Source organism: Anomaloglossus baeobatrachus, chromosome 5 (assembly GCF_048569485.1).
Source record: "Anomaloglossus baeobatrachus isolate aAnoBae1 chromosome 5, aAnoBae1.hap1, whole genome shotgun sequence".
Classification (NCBI taxonomy): domain Eukaryota; kingdom Metazoa; phylum Chordata; class Amphibia; order Anura; family Aromobatidae; genus Anomaloglossus; species Anomaloglossus baeobatrachus.
The window spans coordinates 217,174,851-217,194,650 of NC_134357.1; positions in this window are offsets into that span (position 1 = coordinate 217,174,851).

Here is a 19,800-nt window from a genome sequence, read left to right on the forward strand (position 1 = left end):
TTCTCCAAAACTATAACAGATGCAAGCTTGTCCTGTTTGGTGGAGATGATATTTAATAAAATAAGTAGAAATCCACTAAAAGTTTTGTTTGGTTATCTTGCAATCCCGAGATAATCGTCTCCATGCTCCAAATCCATTTTAAAGCCATTTTTAAGGCATTTCGCGCATACATGAAATGAACACATTTTTCTCCAAAACTATAACAGATGCAAGCTTGTCCTGTTTGGTGGAGATGATATTTAATAAAATAAGTAGAAATCCACTAAAAGTTTTGTTTGGTTATCTTGCAATCCCGAGATAATCGTCTCCATGCTCCAAATCCATTTTAAAGCCATTTTTAAGGGCATTTCGCGCATACATGAAATGAACACATTTTTCTCCAAAACTATAACAGATGCAAGCTTGTCCTGTTTGGTGGAGATGATATTTAATAAAATAAGTAGAAATCCACTAAAAGTTTTGTTTGGTTATCTTGCAATCCCGAGATAATCGTCTCCATGCTCCAAATCCATTTTAAAGCCATTTTTAAGGCATTTCGCGCATACATGAAATGAACACATTTTTCTCCAAAACTATAACAGATGCAAGCTTGTCCTGTTTGGTGGAGATGATATTTAATAAAATAAGTAGAAATCCACTAAAAGTTTTGTTTGGTTATATTGCAATCCCGAGATAATCGTCTCCATGCTCCAAATCCATTTTAAAGCCATTTTTAAGGCATTTCGCGCATACATGAAATGAACACATTTTTCTCCAAAACTATAACAGATGCAAGCTTGTCCTGTTTGGTGGAGATGATATTTAATAAAATAAGTAGAAATCCACTAAAAGTTTTGTTTGGTTATATTGCAATCCCGAGATAATCGTCTCCATGCTCCAAATCCATTTTAAAGCCATTTTTAAGGCATTTCGCGCATACATGAAATGAACACATTTTTCTCCAAAACTATAACAGATGCAAGCTTGTCCTGTTTGGTGGAGATGATATTTAATAAAATAAGTAGAAATCCACTAAAAGTTTTGTTTGGTTATCTTGCAATCCCGAGATAATCGTCTCCATGCTCCAAATCCATTTTAAAGCCATTTTTAAGGCATTTCGCGCATACATGAAATGAACACATTTTTCTCCAAAACTATAACAGATGCAAGCTTGTCCTGTTTGGTGGAGATGATATTTAATAAAATAAGTAGAAATCCACTAAAAGTTTTGTTTGGTTATATTGCAATCCCGAGATAATCGTCTCCATGCTCCAAATCCATTTTAAAGCCATTTTTAAGGCATTTCGCGCATACATGAAATGAACACATTTTTCTCCAAAACTATAACAGATGCAAGCTTGTCCTGTTTGGTGGAGATGATATTTAATAAAATAAGTAGAAATCCACTAAAAGTTTTGTTTGGTTATCTTGCAATCCCGAGATAATCGTCTCCATGCTCCAAATCCATTTTAAAGCCATTTTTAAGGCATTTCGCGCATACATGAAATGAACACATTTTTCTCCAAAACTATAACAGATGCAAGCTTGTCCTGTTTGGTGGAGATGATATTTAATAAAATAAGTAGAAATCCACTAAAAGTTTTGTTTGGTTATCTTGCAATCCCGAGATAATCGTCTCCATGCTCCAAATCCATTTTAAAGCCATTTTTAAGGCATTTCGCGCATACATGAAATGAACACATTTTTCTCCAAAACTATAACAGATGCAAGCTTGTCCTGTTTGGTGGAGATGATATTTAATAAAATAAGTAGAAATCCACTAAAAGTTTTGTTTGGTTATCTTGCAATCCCGAGATAATCGTCTCCATGCTCCAAATCCATTTTAAAGCCATTTTTAAGGCATTTCGCGCATACATGAAATGAACACATTTTTCTCCAAAACTATAACAGATGCAAGCTTGTCCTGTTTGGTGGAGATGATATTTAATAAAATAAGTAGAAATCCACTAAAAGTTTTGTTGGTTATCTTGCAATCCCGAGATAATCGTCTCCATGCTCCAAATCCATTTTAAAGCCATTTTTAAGGCATTTCGCGCATACATGAAATGAACACATTTTTCTCCAAAACTATAACAGATGCAAGCTTGTCCTGTTTGGTGGAGATGATGTTTAATAAAATAAGTAGAAATCCACTAAAAGTTTTGTTTGGTTATCTTGCAATCCCGAGATAATCGTCTCCATGCTCCAAATCCATTTTAAAGCCATTTTTAAGGCATTTCGCGCATACATGAAATGAACACATTTTTCTCCAAAACTATAACAGATGCAAGCTTGTCCTGTTTGGTGGAGATGATATTTAATAAAATAAGTAGAAATCCACTAAAAGTTTTGTTTGGTTATCTTGCAATCCCGAGATAATCGTCTCCATGCTCCAAATCCATTTTAAAGCCATTTTTAAGGCATTTCGCGCATACATGAAATGAACACATTTTTCTCCAAAACTATAACAGATGCAAGCTTGTCCTGTTTGGTGGAGATGATATTTAATAAAATAAGTAGAAATCCACTAAAAGTTTTGTTTGGTTATCTTGCAATCCCGAGATAATCGTCTCCATGCTCCAAATCCATTTTAAAGCCATTTTTAAGGCATTTCGCGCATACATGAAATGAACACATTTTTCTCCAAAACTATAACAGATGCAAGCTTGTCCTGTTTGGTGGAGATGATATTAATAAAATAAGTAGAAATCCACTAAAAGTTTTGTTTGGTTATCTTGCAATCCCGAGATAATCGTCTCCATGCTCCAAATCCATTTTAAAGCCATTTTTAAGGCATTTCGCGCATACATGAAATGAACACATTTTTCTCCAAAACTATAACAGATGCAAGCTTGTCCTGTTTGGTGGAGATGATATTTAATAAAATAAGTAGAAATCCACTAAAAGTTTTGTTTGGTTATCTTGCAATCCCGAGATAATCGTCTCCATGCTCCAAATCCATTTTAAAGCCATTTTTAAGGCATTTCGCGCATACATGAAATGAACACATTTTTCTCCAAAACTATAACAGATGCAAGCTTGTCCTGTTTGGTGGAGATGATATTTAATAAAATAAGTAGAAATCCACTAAAAGTTTTGTTTGGTTATCTTGCAATCCCGAGATAATCGTCTCCATGCTCCAAATCCATTTTAAAGCCATTTTTAAGGCATTTCGCGCATACATGAAATGAACACATTTTTCTCCAAAACTATAACAGATGCAAGCTTGTCCTGTTTGGTGGAGATGATATTTAATAAAATAAGTAGAAATCCACTAAAAGTTTTGTTTGGTTATCTTGCAATCCCGAGATAATCGTCTCCATGCTCCAAATCCATTTTAAAGCCATTTTTAAGGCATTTCGCGCATACATGAAATGAACACATTTTTCTCCAAAACTATAACAGATGCAAGCTTGTCCTGTTTGGTGGAGATGATATTTAATAAAATAAGTAGAAATCCACTAAAAGTTTTGTTTGGTTATCTTGCAATCCCGAGATAATCGTCTCCATGCTCCAAATCCATTTTAAAGCCATTTTTAAGGGCATTTCGCGCATACATGAAATGAACACATTTTTCTCCAAAACTATAGCAGATGCAAGCTTGTCCTGTTTGGTGGAGATGATATTTAATAAAATAAGTAGAAATCCACTAAAAGTTTTGTTTGGTTATCTTGCAATCCCGAGATAATCGTCTCCATGCTCCAAATCCATTTTAAAGCCATTTTTAAGGCATTTCGCGCATACATGAAATGAACACATTTTTCTCCAAAACTATAACAGATGCAAGCTTGTCCTGTTTGGTGGAGATGATATTTAATAAAATAAGTAGAAATCCACTAAAAGTTTTGTTTGGTTATCTTGCAATCCCGAGATAATCGTCTCCATGCTCCAAATCCATTTTAAAGCCATTTTTAAGGAATTTCGCGCATACATGAAATGAACACATTTTTCTCCAAAACTATAACAGATGCAAGCTTGTCCTGTTTGGTGGAGATGATATTTAATAAAATAAGTAGAAATCCACTAAAAGTTTTGTTTGGTTATCTTGCAATCCCGAGATAATCGTCTCCATGCTCCAAATCCATTTTAAAGTCATTTTTTAAGGCATTTCGCGCATACATGAAATGAACACATTTTTCTCCAAAACTATAACAGATGCAAGCTTGTCCTGTTTGGTGGAGATGATATTTAATAAAATAAGTAGAAATCCACTAAACGTTTTGTTTGGTTATATTGCAATCCCGAGATAATCGTCTCCATGCTCCAAATCCATTTTAAAGCCATTTTTAAGGCATTTCGCGCATACATGAAATGAACACATTTTTCTCCAAAACTATAACAGATGCAAGCTTGTCCTGTTTGGTGGAGATGATATTTAATAAAATAAGTAGAAATCCACTAAAAGTTTTGTTTGGTTATCTTGCAATCCCGAGATAATCGTCTCCATGCTCCAAATCCATTTTAAAGCCATTTTTAAGGCATTTCGCGCATACATGAAATTAACACATTTTTCTCCAAAACTATAACAGATGCAAGCTTGTCCTGTTTGGTGGAGATGATATTTAATAAAATAAGTAGAAATCCACTAAAAGTTTTGTTTGGTTATCTTGCAATCCCGAGATAATCGTCTCCATGCTCCAAATCCATTTTAAAGCCATTTTTAAGGCATTTCGCGCATACATGAAATGAACACATTTTTCTCCAAAACTATAACAGATGCAAGCTTGTCCTGTTTGGTGGAGATGATATTTAATAAAATAAGTAGAAATCCACTAAAAGTTTTGTTTGGTTATATTGCAATCCCGAGATAATCGTCTCCATGCTCCAAATCCATTTTAAAGCCATTTTTAAGGCATTTCGCGCATACATGAAATGAACACATTTTTCTCCAAAACTATAACAGATGCAAGCTTGTCCTGTTTGGTGGAGATGATATTTAATAAAATAAGTAGAAATCCACTAAAAGTTTTGTTTGGTTATATTGCAATCCCGAGATAATCGTCTCCATGCTCCAAATCCATTTTAAAGCCATTTTTAAGGCATTTCGCGCATACATGAAATGAACACATTTTTCTCCAAAACTATAACAGATGCAAGCTTGTCCTGTTTGGTGGAGATGATATTTAATAAAATAAGTAGAAATCCACTAAAAGTTTTGCTTGGTTATCTTGCAATCCCGAGATAATCGTCTCCATGCTCCAAATCCATTTTAAAGCCATTTTTAAGGCATTTCGCGCATACATGAAATGAACACATTTTTCTCCAAAACTATAACAGATGCAAGCTTGTCCTGTTTGGTGGAGATGATATTTAATAAAATAAGTAGAAATCCACTAAAAGTTTTGTTTGGTTATATTGCAATCCCGAGATAATCGTCTCCATGCTCCAAATCCATTTTAAAGCCATTTTTAAGGCATTTCGCGCATACATGAAATGAACACATTTTTCTCCAAAACTATAACAGATGCAAGCTTGTCCTGTTTGGTGGAGATGATATTTAATAAAATAAGTAGAAATCCACTAAAAGTTTTGTTTGGTTATCTTGCAATCCCGAGATAATCGTCTCCATGCTCCAAATCCATTTTAAAGTCATTTTTAAGGCATTTCGCGCATACATGAAATGAACACATTTTTCTCCAAAACTATAACAGATGCAAGCTTGTCCTGTTTGGTGGAGATGATATTTAATAAAATAAGTAGAAATCCACTAAACGTTTTGTTTGGTTATATTGCAATCCCGAGATAATCGTCTCCATGCTCCAAATCCATTTTAAAGCCATTTTTAAGGCATTTCGCGCATACATGAAATGAACACATTTTTCTCCAAAACTATAACAGATGCAAGCTTGTCCTGTTTGGTGGAGATGATATTTAATAAAATAAGTAGAAATCCACTAAAAGTTTTGTTTGGTTATCTTGCAATCCCGAGATAATCGTCTCCATGCTCCAAATCCATTTTAAAGCCATTTTTAAGGCATTTCGCGCATACATGAAATTAACACATTTTTCTCCAAAACTATAACAGATGCAAGCTTGTCCTGTTTGGTGGAGATGATATTTAATAAAATAAGTAGAAATCCACTAAAAGTTTTGTTTGGTTATCTTGCAATCCCGAGATAATCGTCTCCATGCTCCAAATCCATTTTAAAGCCATTTTTAAGGCATTTCGCGCATACATGAAATGAACACATTTTTCTCCAAAACTATAACAGATGCAAGCTTGTCCTGTTTGGTGGAGATGATATTTAATAAAATAAGTAGAAATCCACTAAAAGTTTTGTTTGGTTATATTGCAATCCCGAGATAATCGTCTCCATGCTCCAAATCCATTTTAAAGCCATTTTTAAGGCATTTCGCGCATACATGAAATGAACACATTTTTCTCCAAAACTATAACAGATGCAAGCTTGTCCTGTTTGGTGGAGATGATATTTAATAAAATAAGTAGAAATCCACTAAAAGTTTTGTTTGGTTATATTGCAATCCCGAGATAATCGTCTCCATGCTCCAAATCCATTTTAAAGCCATTTTTAAGGCATTTCGCGCATACATGAAATGAACACATTTTTCTCCAAAACTATAACAGATGCAAGCTTGTCCTGTTTGGTGGAGATGATATTTAATAAAATAAGTAGAAATCCACTAAAAGTTTTGCTTGGTTATCTTGCAATCCCGAGATAATCGTCTCCATGCTCCAAATCCATTTTAAAGCCATTTTTAAGGCATTTCGCGCATACATGAAATGAACACATTTTTCTCCAAAACTATAACAGATGCAAGCTTGTCCTGTTTGGTGGAGATGATATTTAATAAAATAAGTAGAAATCCACTAAAAGTTTTGTTTGGTTATATTGCAATCCCGAGATAATCGTCTCCATGCTCCAAATCCATTTTAAAGCCATTTTTAAGGCATTTCGCGCATACATGAAATGAACACATTTTTCTCCAAAACTATAACAGATGCAAGCTTGTCCTGTTTGGTGGAGATGATATTTAATAAAATAAGTAGAAATCCACTAAAAGTTTTGTTTGGTTATCTTGCAATCCCGAGATAATCGTCTCCATGCTCCAAATCCATTTTAAAGCCATTTTTAAGGCATTTCGCGCATACATGAAATGAACACATTTTTCTCCAAAACTATAACAGATGCAAGCTTGTCCTGTTTGGTGGAGATGATATTTAATAAAATAAGTAGAAATCCACTAAAAGTTTTGTTTGGTTATCTTGCAATCCCGAGATAATCGTCTCCATGCTCCAAATCCATTTTAAAGCCATTTTTAAGGCATTTCGCGCATACATGAAATGAACACATTTTTCTCCAAAACTATAACAGATGCAAGCTTGTCCTGTTTGGTGGAGATGATATTTAATAAAATAAGTAGAAATCCACTAAAAGTTTTGTTTGGTTATCTTGCAATCCCGAGATAATCGTCTCCATGCTCCAAATCCATTTTAAAGCCATTTTTAAGGCATTTCGCGCATACATGAAATGAACACATTTTTCTCCAAAACTATAACAGATGCAAGCTTGTCCTGTTTGGTGGAGATGATATTTAATAAAATAAGTAGAAATCCACTAAAAGTTTTGTTTGGTTATCTTGCAATCCCGAGATAATCGTCTCCATGCTCCAAATCCATTTTAAAGCCATTTTTAAGGCATTTCGCGCATACATGAAATGAACACATTTTTCTCCAAAACTATAACAGATGCAAGCTTGTCCTGTTTGGTGGAGATGATATTTAATAAAATAAGTAGAAATCCACTAAAAGTTTTGTTTGGTTATCTTGCAATCCCGAGATAATCGTCTCCATGCTCCAAATCCATTTTAAAGCCATTTTTAAGGCATTTCGCGCATACATGAAATGAACACATTTTTCTCCAAAACTATAACAGATGCAAGCTTGTCCTGTTTGGTGGAGATGATATTTAATAAAATAAGAAGAAATCCACTAAAAGTTTTGTTTGGTTATCTTGCAATCCCGAGATAATCGTCTCCATGCTCCAAATCCATTTTAAAGCCATTTTTAAGGCATTTCGCGCATACATGAAATGAACACATTTTTCTCCAAAATTATAACAGATGCAAGCTTGTCCTGTTTGGTGGAGATGATATTTAATAAAATAAGTAGAAATCCACTAAAAGTTTTGTTTGGTTATCTTGCAATCCCGAGATAATCGTCTCCATGCTCCAAATCCATTTTAAAGCCATTTTTAAGGCATTTCGCGCATACATGAAATGAACACATTTTTCTCCAAAACTATAACAGATGCAAGCTTGTCCTGTTTGGTGGAGATGATATTTAATAAAATAAGTAGAAATCCACTAAAAGTTTTGTTTGGTTATCTTGCAATCCCGAGATAATCGTCTCCATGCTCCAAATCCATTTTAAAGCCATTTTTAAGGCATTTCGCGCATACATGAAATGAACACATTTTTCTCCAAAACTATAACAGATGCAAGCTTGTCCTGTTTGGTGGAGATGATATTTAATAAAATAAGTAGAAATCCACTAAAAGTTTTGTTTGGTTATCTTGCAATCCCGAGATAATCGTCTCCATGCTCCAAATCCATTTTAAAGCCATTTTTAAGGCATTTCGCGCATACATGAAATGAACACATTTTTCTCCAAAACTATAACAGATGCAAGCTTGTCCTGTTTGGTGGAGATGATATTTAATAAAATAAGTAGAAATCCACTAAAAGTTTTGTTTGGTTATCTTGCAATCCCGAGATAATCGTCTCCATGCTCCAAATCCATTTTAAAGCCATTTTTAAGGCATTTCGCGCATACATGAAATGAACACATTTTTCTCCAAAACTATAACAGATGCAAGCTTGTCCTGTTTGGTGGAGATGATATTTAATAAAATAAGTAGAAATCCACTAAACGTTTTGTTTGGTTATATTGCAATCCCGAGATAATCGTCTCCATGCTCCAAATCCATTTTAAAGCCATTTTTAAGGCATTTCGCGCATACATGAAATGAACACATTTTTCTCCAAAACTATAACAGATGCAAGCTTGTCCTGTTTGGTGGAGATGATATTTAATAAAATAAGTAGAAATCCACTAAAAGTTTTGTTTGGTTATCTTGCAATCCCGAGATAATCGTCTCCATGCTCCAAATCCATTTTAAAGCCATTTTTAAGGCATTTCGCGCATACATGAAATTAACACATTTTTCTCCAAAACTATAACAGATGCAAGCTTGTCCTGTTTGGTGGAGATGATATTTAATAAAATAAGTAGAAATCCACTAAAAGTTTTGTTTGGTTATCTTGCAATCCCGAGATAATCGTCTCCATGCTCCAAATCCATTTTAAAGCCATTTTTAAGGCATTTCGCGCATACATGAAATGAACACATTTTTCTCCAAAACTATAACAGATGCAAGCTTGTCCTGTTTGGTGGAGATGATATTTAATAAAATAAGTAGAAATCCACTAAGTTTTGTTTGGTTATATTGCAATCCCGAGATAATCGTCTCCATGCTCCAAATCCATTTTAAAGCCATTTTTAAGGCATTTCGCGCATACATGAAATGAACACATTTTTCTCCAAAACTATAACAGATGCAAGCTTGTCCTGTTTGGTGGAGATGATATTTAATAAAATAAGTAGAAATCCACTAAAAGTTTTGTTTGGTTATCTTGCAATCCCGAGATAATCGTCTCCATGCTCCAAATCCATTTTAAAGCCATTTTTAAGGCATTTCGCGCATACATGAAATGAACACATTTTTCTCCAAAACTATAACAGATGCAAGCTTGTCCTGTTTGGTGGAGATGATATTTAATAAAATAAGTAGAAATCCACTAAAAGTTTTGTTTGGTTATCTTGCAATCCCGAGATAATCGTCTCCATGCTCCAAATCCATTTTAAAGCCATTTTTAAGGCATTTCGCGCATACATGAAATGAACACATTTTTCTCCAAAACTATAACAGATGCAAGCTTGTCCTGTTTGGTGGAGATGATATTTAATAAAATAAGTAGAAATCCACTAAAAGTTTTGTTTGGTTATCTTGCAATCCCGAGATAATCGTCTCCATGCTCCAAATCCATTTTAAAGCCATTTTTAAGGCATTTCGCGCATACATGAAATGAACACATTTTTCTCCAAAACTATAACAGATGCAAGCTTGTCCTGTTTGGTGGAGATGATATTTAATAAAATAAGTAGAAATCCACTAAAAGTTTTGTTTGGTTATATTGCAATCCCGAGATAATCGTCTCCATGCTCCAAATCCATTTTAAAGCCATTTTTAAGGCATTTCGCGCATACATGAAATGAACACATTTTTCTCCAAAACTATAACAGATGCAAGCTTGTCCTGTTTGGTGGAGATGATATTTAATAAAATAAGTAGAAATCCACTAAAAGTTTTGTTTGGTTATCTTGCAATCCCGAGATAATCGTCTCCATGCTCCAAATCCATTTTAAAGCCATTTTTAAGGCATTTCGCGCATACATGAAATGAACACATTTTTCTCCAAAACTATAACAGGTGCAAGCTTTTCCTGTTTGGTGGAGATGATATTTAATAAAATAAGTAGAAATCCACTAAAAGTTTTGTTTGGTTATCTTGCAATCCCGAGATAATCGTCTCCATGCTTCAAATCCTCTTAAAAGCCATTTCTAAGGCATTTCGCGCATAAATGAAATGATCACATTTTTCTCCAAAACTATAACAGATGCAAGCTTGTCCTGTTTGGTGGAGATGATATTTAATAAAATAAGTAGAAATTCACTAAAAGTTTTGATTGGTTATCTTGCAATCTCGAGATAATCGTCTCCATGCTTCAAATCCTCTAAAAAGCCATTTCTAAGGCATTTCGCGCATAAATTAAATGATCACATTTTTCTCCAAAACTATAACAGATGCAAGCTTGTCCTGTTTGGTGGAGATGATATTTAATAAAATAAGTGGAAATCCATTAAAAGTTTTGTTTGGTTATCTTGCAATCCCGAGATAATCGCCTTCATGCTTCAAATCCTCTTAAAAGCCATTTCGAAGGCATTTCGCGCATAAATGAAATGATCACTTTTTCTCTAAAACTATAACAGATGCAAGCTTGTCCTGTTTGGTGGAGATGATATTTAATAAAATAAGTAGAAATCCACTAAAAGTTTTGTTTGGTTATCTTGCAATCCCGAGATAATCGTCTCCATGCTTCAAATCCTCTTAAAAGCCATTTCTAAGGCATTTCGCGCATAAATGAAATGATCACATTTTTCTCCAAAACTATAACAGATGCAAGCTTGTCCTGTTTGGTGGAGATGATATTTAATAAAATAAGTAGAAATTCACTAAAAGTTTTGTTTGGTTATCTTGCAATCCCGAGATAATCGTTTCAATGCTTCAAATCCTCTTAAAAGCCATTTATAGGGCATTTCGCGCATAAATGAAATGATCACATTTTTCTCCAAAACTATAACAGATGCAAGCTTGTCCTGTTTGGTGGAGATGATATTTAATAAAATAAGTAGAAATCCACTAAAAGTTTTGTTTGGTTATCTTTAAATCCCGAGAAAATCGTCTCCATGCTTCAAATCCTCTTAAAAGCCATTTCTAAGGCATTTCGCGCATAAATGAAATCATCACATTTTTCTCCAAAACTATAACAGGTGCAAGCTTTTCCTGTTTGGTGGAGATGATATTTAATAAAATAAGTAGAAATCCACTAAAAGTTTTGTTTGGTTATCTTGCAATCCCGAGATAATCGTCTCCATGCTTCAAATCCTCTTAAAAGCCATTTCTAAGGCATTTCGCGCATAAATGAAATGATCACATTTTTCTCCAAAACTATAACAGATGCAAGCTTGTCCTGTTTGGTGGAGATGATATTTAATAAAATAAGTAGAAATTCACTAAAAGTTTTGATTGGTTATCTTGCAATCTCGAGATAATCGTCTCCATGCTTCAAATCCTCTAAAAAGCCATTTCTAAGGCATTTCGCGCATACATGAAATGATCACATTTTTCTCCAAAACTATAACAGATGCAAGCTTGTCCTGTTTGGTGGAGATGATATTTAATAAAATAAGTAGAAATCCACTAAAAGTTTTGTTTGGTTATCTTGCAATCTCGAGATAATCGTCTCCATGCTTCAAATCCTCTTAAAAGCCATTTCTAAGACATTTCTCGCATAAATGAAATGATCACATTTTTCTCCAAAACTATAACAGATGCAAGCTTGTCCTGTTTGGTGGAGATGATATTTAAAAAAATAAGTAGAAATCCATTAAAAGTTTTGTTTGGTTATCTTGCAATCCCGAGATAATTGTCTCCATGCTTCAAATCCTCTTAAAAGCCATTTCTAAGGCATTTCGCGCATACATGAAATGATCACATTTTTCTCCAAAACTATAACAGATGCAAGCTTGTCCTGTTTGGTGGAGATGATATTTAATAAAATAAGTAGAAATCCACTAAAAGTTTTGTTTGGTTATCTTGCAATCTCGAGATAATCGTCTCCATGCTTCAAATCCTCTTAAAAGCCATTTCTAAGACATTTCTCGCATAAATGAAATGATCACATTTTTCTCCAAAACTATAACAGATGCAAGCTTGTCCTGTTTGGTGGAGATGATATTTAATAAAATAAGTAGAAATCCATTAAAAGTTTTGTTTGGTTATCTTGCAATCCCGAGATAATCGTCTCCATGCTTCAAATCCTCTTAAAAGCCATTTCTAAGGCATTTTGCGCATACATGAAATGATCACATTTTTCTCGAAAACTATAACAGATACAAGCTTGTCCTGTTTGGTGGAGATGATATTTAATAAAATAAGTAGAAATTCACTAAAAGTTTTGATTGGTTATCTTGCAATCTCGAGATAATCGTCTCCATGCTTCAAATCCTCTTAAAATCCATTTCTAAGGCATTTCGCGCATAAATGAAATGATCACATTTTTCTCCAAAACTATAACAGATGCAAGCTTGTCCTGTTTGGTGGAGATGATGTTTAATAAAATAAGTAGAAATCCATTAAATGTTTTGTTTGGTTATCTTGCAATCACGAGATAATCGCTTCCATGCTTCAAATCCTCTTAAAAGCCATTTCGAAGGCATTTCGCGCATAAATGAAATGATCACATTTTTCTCCAAAACTATAACAGATGCAAGCTTGTCCTGTTTGGTGGAGATGATATTTAATAAAATAAGTAGAAATCCACTAAAAGTTTTGTTTGGTTATCTTGCAATCCCGAGATAATCGTCTCCATGCTTCAAATCCTCTTAAAAGCCATTTCTAAGGCATTTCGCGCATAAATGAAATGATCACATTTTTATCCTAAACTATAACAGTGTCAAGCTTGTCCTGTTTGGTGGAGATGGTATTTAATAAAATAAGTAGAAATCCACTAAAAGTTTTGTTTGGTTATCTTTCAATCCCGAGATAATCGTCTCCATGCTTCAAATCCTCTTAAAAGCCATTTCTTAGGCATTTCGCGCATAAATGAAATGATCACATTTTTCTCCTAAACTATAACAGATGCAAGCTTGTCCTGTTTGGTGGAGATGATATTTAATAAAATAAGTAGAAATCCACTAAAAGTTTTGTTTGGTTATCTTTCAATCCCGAGATAATCGTCTCTATGCTTCAAATCCTCTTAAAAGCCATTTCTAAGGCATTTCGCGCATAAATGAAATGATCACATTTTTCTCCAAAACTATAGCAGTTGCAAGCTTGTCCTGTTTGGTGGAGATGATATTTAATAAAATAAGTAGAAATCCACTAAAAGTTTTGTTTGGTTATCTTTCAATCCCGAGATAATCGTCTCCATGCTTCAAATCCTCTTAAAAGCCATTTCTAAGGCATTTCGCGCATAAATGAAATGATCACATTTTTCTCCAAAACTATAACAGATGCAAGCTTGTCCTGTTTGGTGGAGATGATATTTAATAAAATAAGTAGAAATTCACTAAAAGTTTTGATTGGTTATCTTGCAATCTCGAGATAATCGTCTCCATGCTTCAAATCCTCTTAAAAGCCATTTCTAAGGCATTTCGCGCATAAATGAAATTATCACATTTTTCTCCAAAACTTTAACAGATGCAAGCTTGTCCTGTTTGGTGGAGATGATATTTAATAAAATAAGTAAAAATCCACTAAAAGTTTTGTTTGGTTATCTTGCAATCCCGAGATAATCGCCTCCATGCTTCAAATCCTCTTAAAAGCCATTTCGAAGGCATTTCGCGCATAAATGAAATGATCACATTTTTCTCCAAAACTATAACAGATGCAAGCTTGTCCTGTTTGGTGGAGATGATATTTAATAAAATAAGTAGAAATTCACTAAAAGTTTTGATTGGTTATCTTGCAATCTCGAGATAATCGTCTCCATGCTTCAAATCCTCTTAAAAGCCATTTCTAAGGCATTTCGCGCATAAATGAAATGATAACATTTTTCTCCAAAACTATAACAGATGCAAGCTTGTCCTGTTTGGTGGAGATGATATTTAATAAAATAAGTAAAAATCCATAAAAAGTTTTGTTTGGTTATCTTGCAATCCCGAGATAATCGTCTCCATGCTTCAAATCCTCTTAAAAGCCATTTCGAAGGCATTTCGCGCATAAATGAAATGATCACATTTTTCTCCAAAACTATAACAGTTGCAAGCTTGTCCTGTTTGGTGGAGATGATATTTAATAAAATAAGTAGAAATCCACTAAAAGTTTTGTTTGGTTATCTTTAAATCCCGAGAAAATCGTCTCAATGCTTCAAATCCTCTTAAAAGCCATTTCTAAGGCATTTCGCGCATAAATGAAATGATCACATTTTTCTCCAAAACTATAACAGTGTCAAGCTTGTCCTGTTTGGTGGAGATGATATTTAATAAAATAAGTAGAAATTCACTAAAAGTTTTGTTTGGTTATCTTGCAATCCCGAGATAATCGTCTCCATGCTTCAAATCCTCTTAAAAGCCATTTCTAGGGCATTTCGCGCATAAATGAAATGATCACATTTTTCTCCAAAACTATAACAGATGCAAGCTTGTCCTATTTGGTGGAGATGATATTTAATAAAATAAGTAGAAATCCACTAAAAGTTTTGTTTGGTTATCTTGCAATCCCGAGATAATCGTCTCCATGCTTCAAATCCTCTTAAAAGCCATTTCCAAGGCATTTCGCGCATAAATGAAATGATCACATTTTTCTCCAAAACTATAACAGATGCAAGCTTGTCCTGTTTGGTGGAGATGATATTTAATAAAATAAGTAAAAATCCACTAAAAGTTTTGTTTGGTTATCATGCAATCCCGAGATAATCGCCTCCATGCTTCAAATCCTCTTAAAAGCCATTTCGAAGGCATTTCGCGCATAAATGAAATGATCACATTTTTCTCCAAAACTATAACAGATGCAAGCTTGTCCTGTTTGGTGGAGATGATATTTAATAAAATAAGTAGAAATTCACTAAAAGTTTTGATTGGTTATCTTGCAATCTCGAGATAATCGTCTCCATGCTTCAAATCCTCTTAAAAGCCATTTCTAAGGCATTTCGCGCATAAATGAAATGATAACATTTTTCTCCAAAACTATAACAGATGCAAGCTTGTCCTGTTTGGTGGAGATGATATTTAATAAAATAAGTAAAAATCCATAAAAAGTTTTGTTTGGTTATCTTGCAATCCCGAGAAAATCGTCTCAATGCTTCAAATCCTCTTAAAAGCCATTTCTAAGGCATTTCGCGCATAAATAAAATGATCACATTTTTCTCCAAAACTATAACAGTGTCAAGCTTGTCCTGTTTGGTGGAGATGATATTTAATAAAATAAGTAGAAATCCACTAAAAGTTTTGTTTGGTTATCTTGCAATCTCGAGATAATCGTCTCCATGCTTCAAATCCTCTTAAAAGCCATTTCTAAGACATTTCTCGCATAAATGAAATGATCACATTTTTCTCCAAAACTATAACAGATGCAAGCTTGTCCTGTTTGGTGGAGATGATATTTAATAAAATAAGTAGAAATCCATTAAAAGTTTTGTTTGGTTATCTTGCAATCCCGAGATAATCGTCTCCATGCTTCAAATCCTCTTAAAAGCCATTTCTAAGGCATTTTGCGCATACATGAAATGATCACATTTTTCTCGAAAACTATAACAGATACAAGCTTGTCCTGTTTGGTGGAGATGATATTTAATAAAATAAGTAGAAATTCACTAAAAGTTTTGATTGGTTATCTTGCAATCTCGAGATAATCGTCTCCATGCTTCAAATCCTCTTAAAATCCATTTCTAAGGCATTTCGCGCATAAATGAAATGATCACATTTTTCTCCAAAACTATAACAGATGCAAGCTTGTCCTGTTTGGTGGAGATGATGTTTAATAAAATAAGTAGAAATCCATTAAATGTTTTGTTTGGTTATCTTGCAATCACGAGATAATCGCTTCCATGCTTCAAATCCTCTTAAAAGCCATTTCGAAGGCATTTCGCGCATAAATGAAATGATCACATTTTTCTCCAAAACTATAACAGATGCAAGCTTGTCCTGTTTGGTGGAGATGATATTTAATAAAATAAGTAGAAATCCACTAAAAGTTTTGTTTGGTTATCTTGCAATCCCGAGATAATCGTCTCCATGCTTCAAATCCTCTTAAAAGCCATTTCTAAGGCATTTCGCGCATAAATGAAATGATCACATTTTTATCCTAAACTATAACAGTGTCAAGCTTGTCCTGTTTGGTGGAGATGGTATTTAATAAAATAAGTAGAAATCCACTAAAAGTTTTGTTTGGTTATCTTTCAATCCCGAGATAATCGTCTCCATGCTTCAAATCCTCTTAAAAGCCATTTCTTAGGCATTTCGCGCATAAATGAAATGATCACATTTTTCTCCTAAACTATAACAGATGCAAGCTTGTCCTGTTTGGTGGAGATGATATTTAATAAAATAAGTAGAAATCCACTAAAAGTTTTGTTTGGTTATCTTTCAATCCCGAGATAATCGTCTCTATGCTTCAAATCCTCTTAAAAGCCATTTCTAAGGCATTTCGCGCATAAATGAAATGATCACATTTTTCTCCAAAACTATAGCAGTTGCAAGCTTGTCCTGTTTGGTGGAGATGATATTTAATAAAATAAGTAGAAATCCACTAAAAGTTTTGTTTGGTTATCTTTCAATCCCGAGATAATCGTCTCCATGCTTCAAATCCTCTTACAAGCCATTTCTAAGGCATTTCGCGCATAAATGAAATGATCACATTTTTCTCCAAAACTATAACAGATGCAAGCTTGTCCTGTTTGGTGGAGATGATATTTAATAAAATAAGTAGAAATTCACTAAAAGTTTTGATTGGTTATCTTGCAATCTCGAGATAATCGTCTCCATGCTTCAAATCCTCTTAAAAGCCATTTCTAAGGCATTTCGCGCATAAATGAAATTATCACATTTTTCTCCAAAACTTTAACAGATGCAAGCTTGTCCTGTTTGGTGGAGATGATATTTAATAAAATAAGTAAAAATCCACTAAAAGTTTTGTTTGGTTATCTTGCAATCCCGAGATAATCGCCTCCATGCTTCAAATCCTCTTAAAAGCCATTTCGAAGGCATTTCGCGCATAAATGAAATGATCACATTTTTCTCCAAAACTATAACAGATGCAAGCTTGTCCTGTTTGGTGGAGATGATATTTAATAAAATAAGTAGAAATTCACTAAAAGTTTTGATTGGTTATCTTGCAATCTCGAGATAATCGTCTCCATGCTTCAAATCCTCTTAAAAGCCATTTCTAAGGCATTTCGCGCATAAATGAAATGATAACATTTTTCTCCAAAACTATAACAGATGCAAGCTTGTCCTGTTTGGTGGAGATGATATTTAATAAAATAAGTAAAAATCCATAAAAAGTTTTGTTTGGTTATCTTGCAATCCCGAGATAATCGTCTCCATGCTTCAAATCCTCTTAAAAGCCATTTCGAAGGCATTTCGCGCATAAATGAAATGATCACATTTTTCTCCAAAACTATAACAGTTGCAAGCTTGTCCTGTTTGGTGGAGATGATATTTAATAAAATAAGTAGAAATCCACTAAAAGTTTTGTTTGGTTATCTTTAAATCCCGAGAAAATCGTCTCAATGCTTCAAATCCTCTTAAAAGCCATTTCTAAGGCATTTCGCGCATAAATGAAATGATCACATTTTTCTCCAAAACTATAACAGTGTCAAGCTTGTCCTGTTTGGTGGAGATGATATTTAATAAAATAAGTAGAAATTCACTAAAAGTTTTGTTTGGTTATCTTGCAATCCCGAGATAATCGTCTCCATGCTTCAAATCCTCTTAAAAGCCATTTCTAGGGCATTTCGCGCATAAATGAAATGATCACATTTTTCTCCAAAACTATAACAGATGCAAGCTTGTCCTATTTGGTGGAGATGATATTTAATAAAATAAGTAGAAATCCACTAAAAGTTTTGTTTGGTTATCTTGCAATCCCGAGATAATCGTCTCCATGCTTCAAATCCTCTTAAAAGCCATTTCCAAGGCATTTCGCGCATAAATGAAATGATCACATTTTTCTCCAAAACTATAACAGATGCAAGCTTGTCCTGTTTGGTGGAGATGATATTTAATAAAATAAGTAAAAATCCACTAAAAGTTTTGTTTGGTTATCATGCAATCCCGAGATAATCGCCTCCATGCTTCAAATCCTCTTAAAAGCCATTTCGAAGGCATTTCGCGCATAAATGAAATGATCACATTTTTCTCCAAAACTATAACAGATGCAAGCTTGTCCTGTTTGGTGGAGATGATATTTAATAAAATAAGTAGAAATTCACTAAAAGTTTTGATTGGTTATCTTGCAATCTCGAGATAATCGTCTCCATGCTTCAAATCCTCTTAAAAGCCATTTCTAAGGCATTTCGCGCATAAATGAAATGATAACATTTTTCTCCAAAACTATAACAGATGCAAGCTTGTCCTGTTTGGTGGAGATGATATTTAATAAAATAAGTAAAAATCCATAAAAAGTTTTGTTTGGTTATCTTGCAATCCCGAGAAAATCGTCTCAATGCTTCAAATCCTCTTAAAAGCCATTTCTAAGGCATTTCGCGCATAAATGAAATGATCACATTTTTCTCCAAAACTATAACAGTGTCAAGCTTGTCCTGTTTGGTGGAGATGATATTTAATAAAATAAGTAGAAATTCACTAAAAGTTTTGTTTGGTTATCTTGCAATCCCGAGATAATCGTCTCCATGCTTCAAATCCTCTTAAAAGCCATTTCTAAGGCATTTCGCGCATAAATGAAATGATCACATTTTTCTCCAAAACTATAACAGATGCAAGCTTGTCCTGTTTGGTGGAGATGATATTTAATAAAATAAGTAAAAATCCACTAAAAGTTTTGTTTGGTTATCTTGCAATCCCGAGATAATCGCCTCCATGCTTCAAATCCTCTTAAAAGCCATTTCGAAGGCATTTCGCGCATAAATGAAATGATCACATTTTTCTCCAAAACTATAACAGATGCAAGCTTGTCCTGTTTGGTGGAGATGATATTTAATAAAATAAGTAGAAATTCACTAAAAGTTTTGATTGGTTATCTTGCAATCTCGAGATAATCGTCTCCATGCTTCAAATCCTCTTAAAAGCCATTTCTAAGGCATTTCGCGCATAAATGAAATGATAACATTTTTCTCCAAAACTATAACAGATGCAAGCTTGTCCTGTTTGGTGGAGATGATATTTAATAAAATAAGTAAAAATCCATAAAAAGTTTTGTTTGGTTATCTTGCAATCCCGAGATAATCGTCTCCATGCTTCAAATCCTCTTAAAAGCCATTTCGAAGGCATTTCGCGCA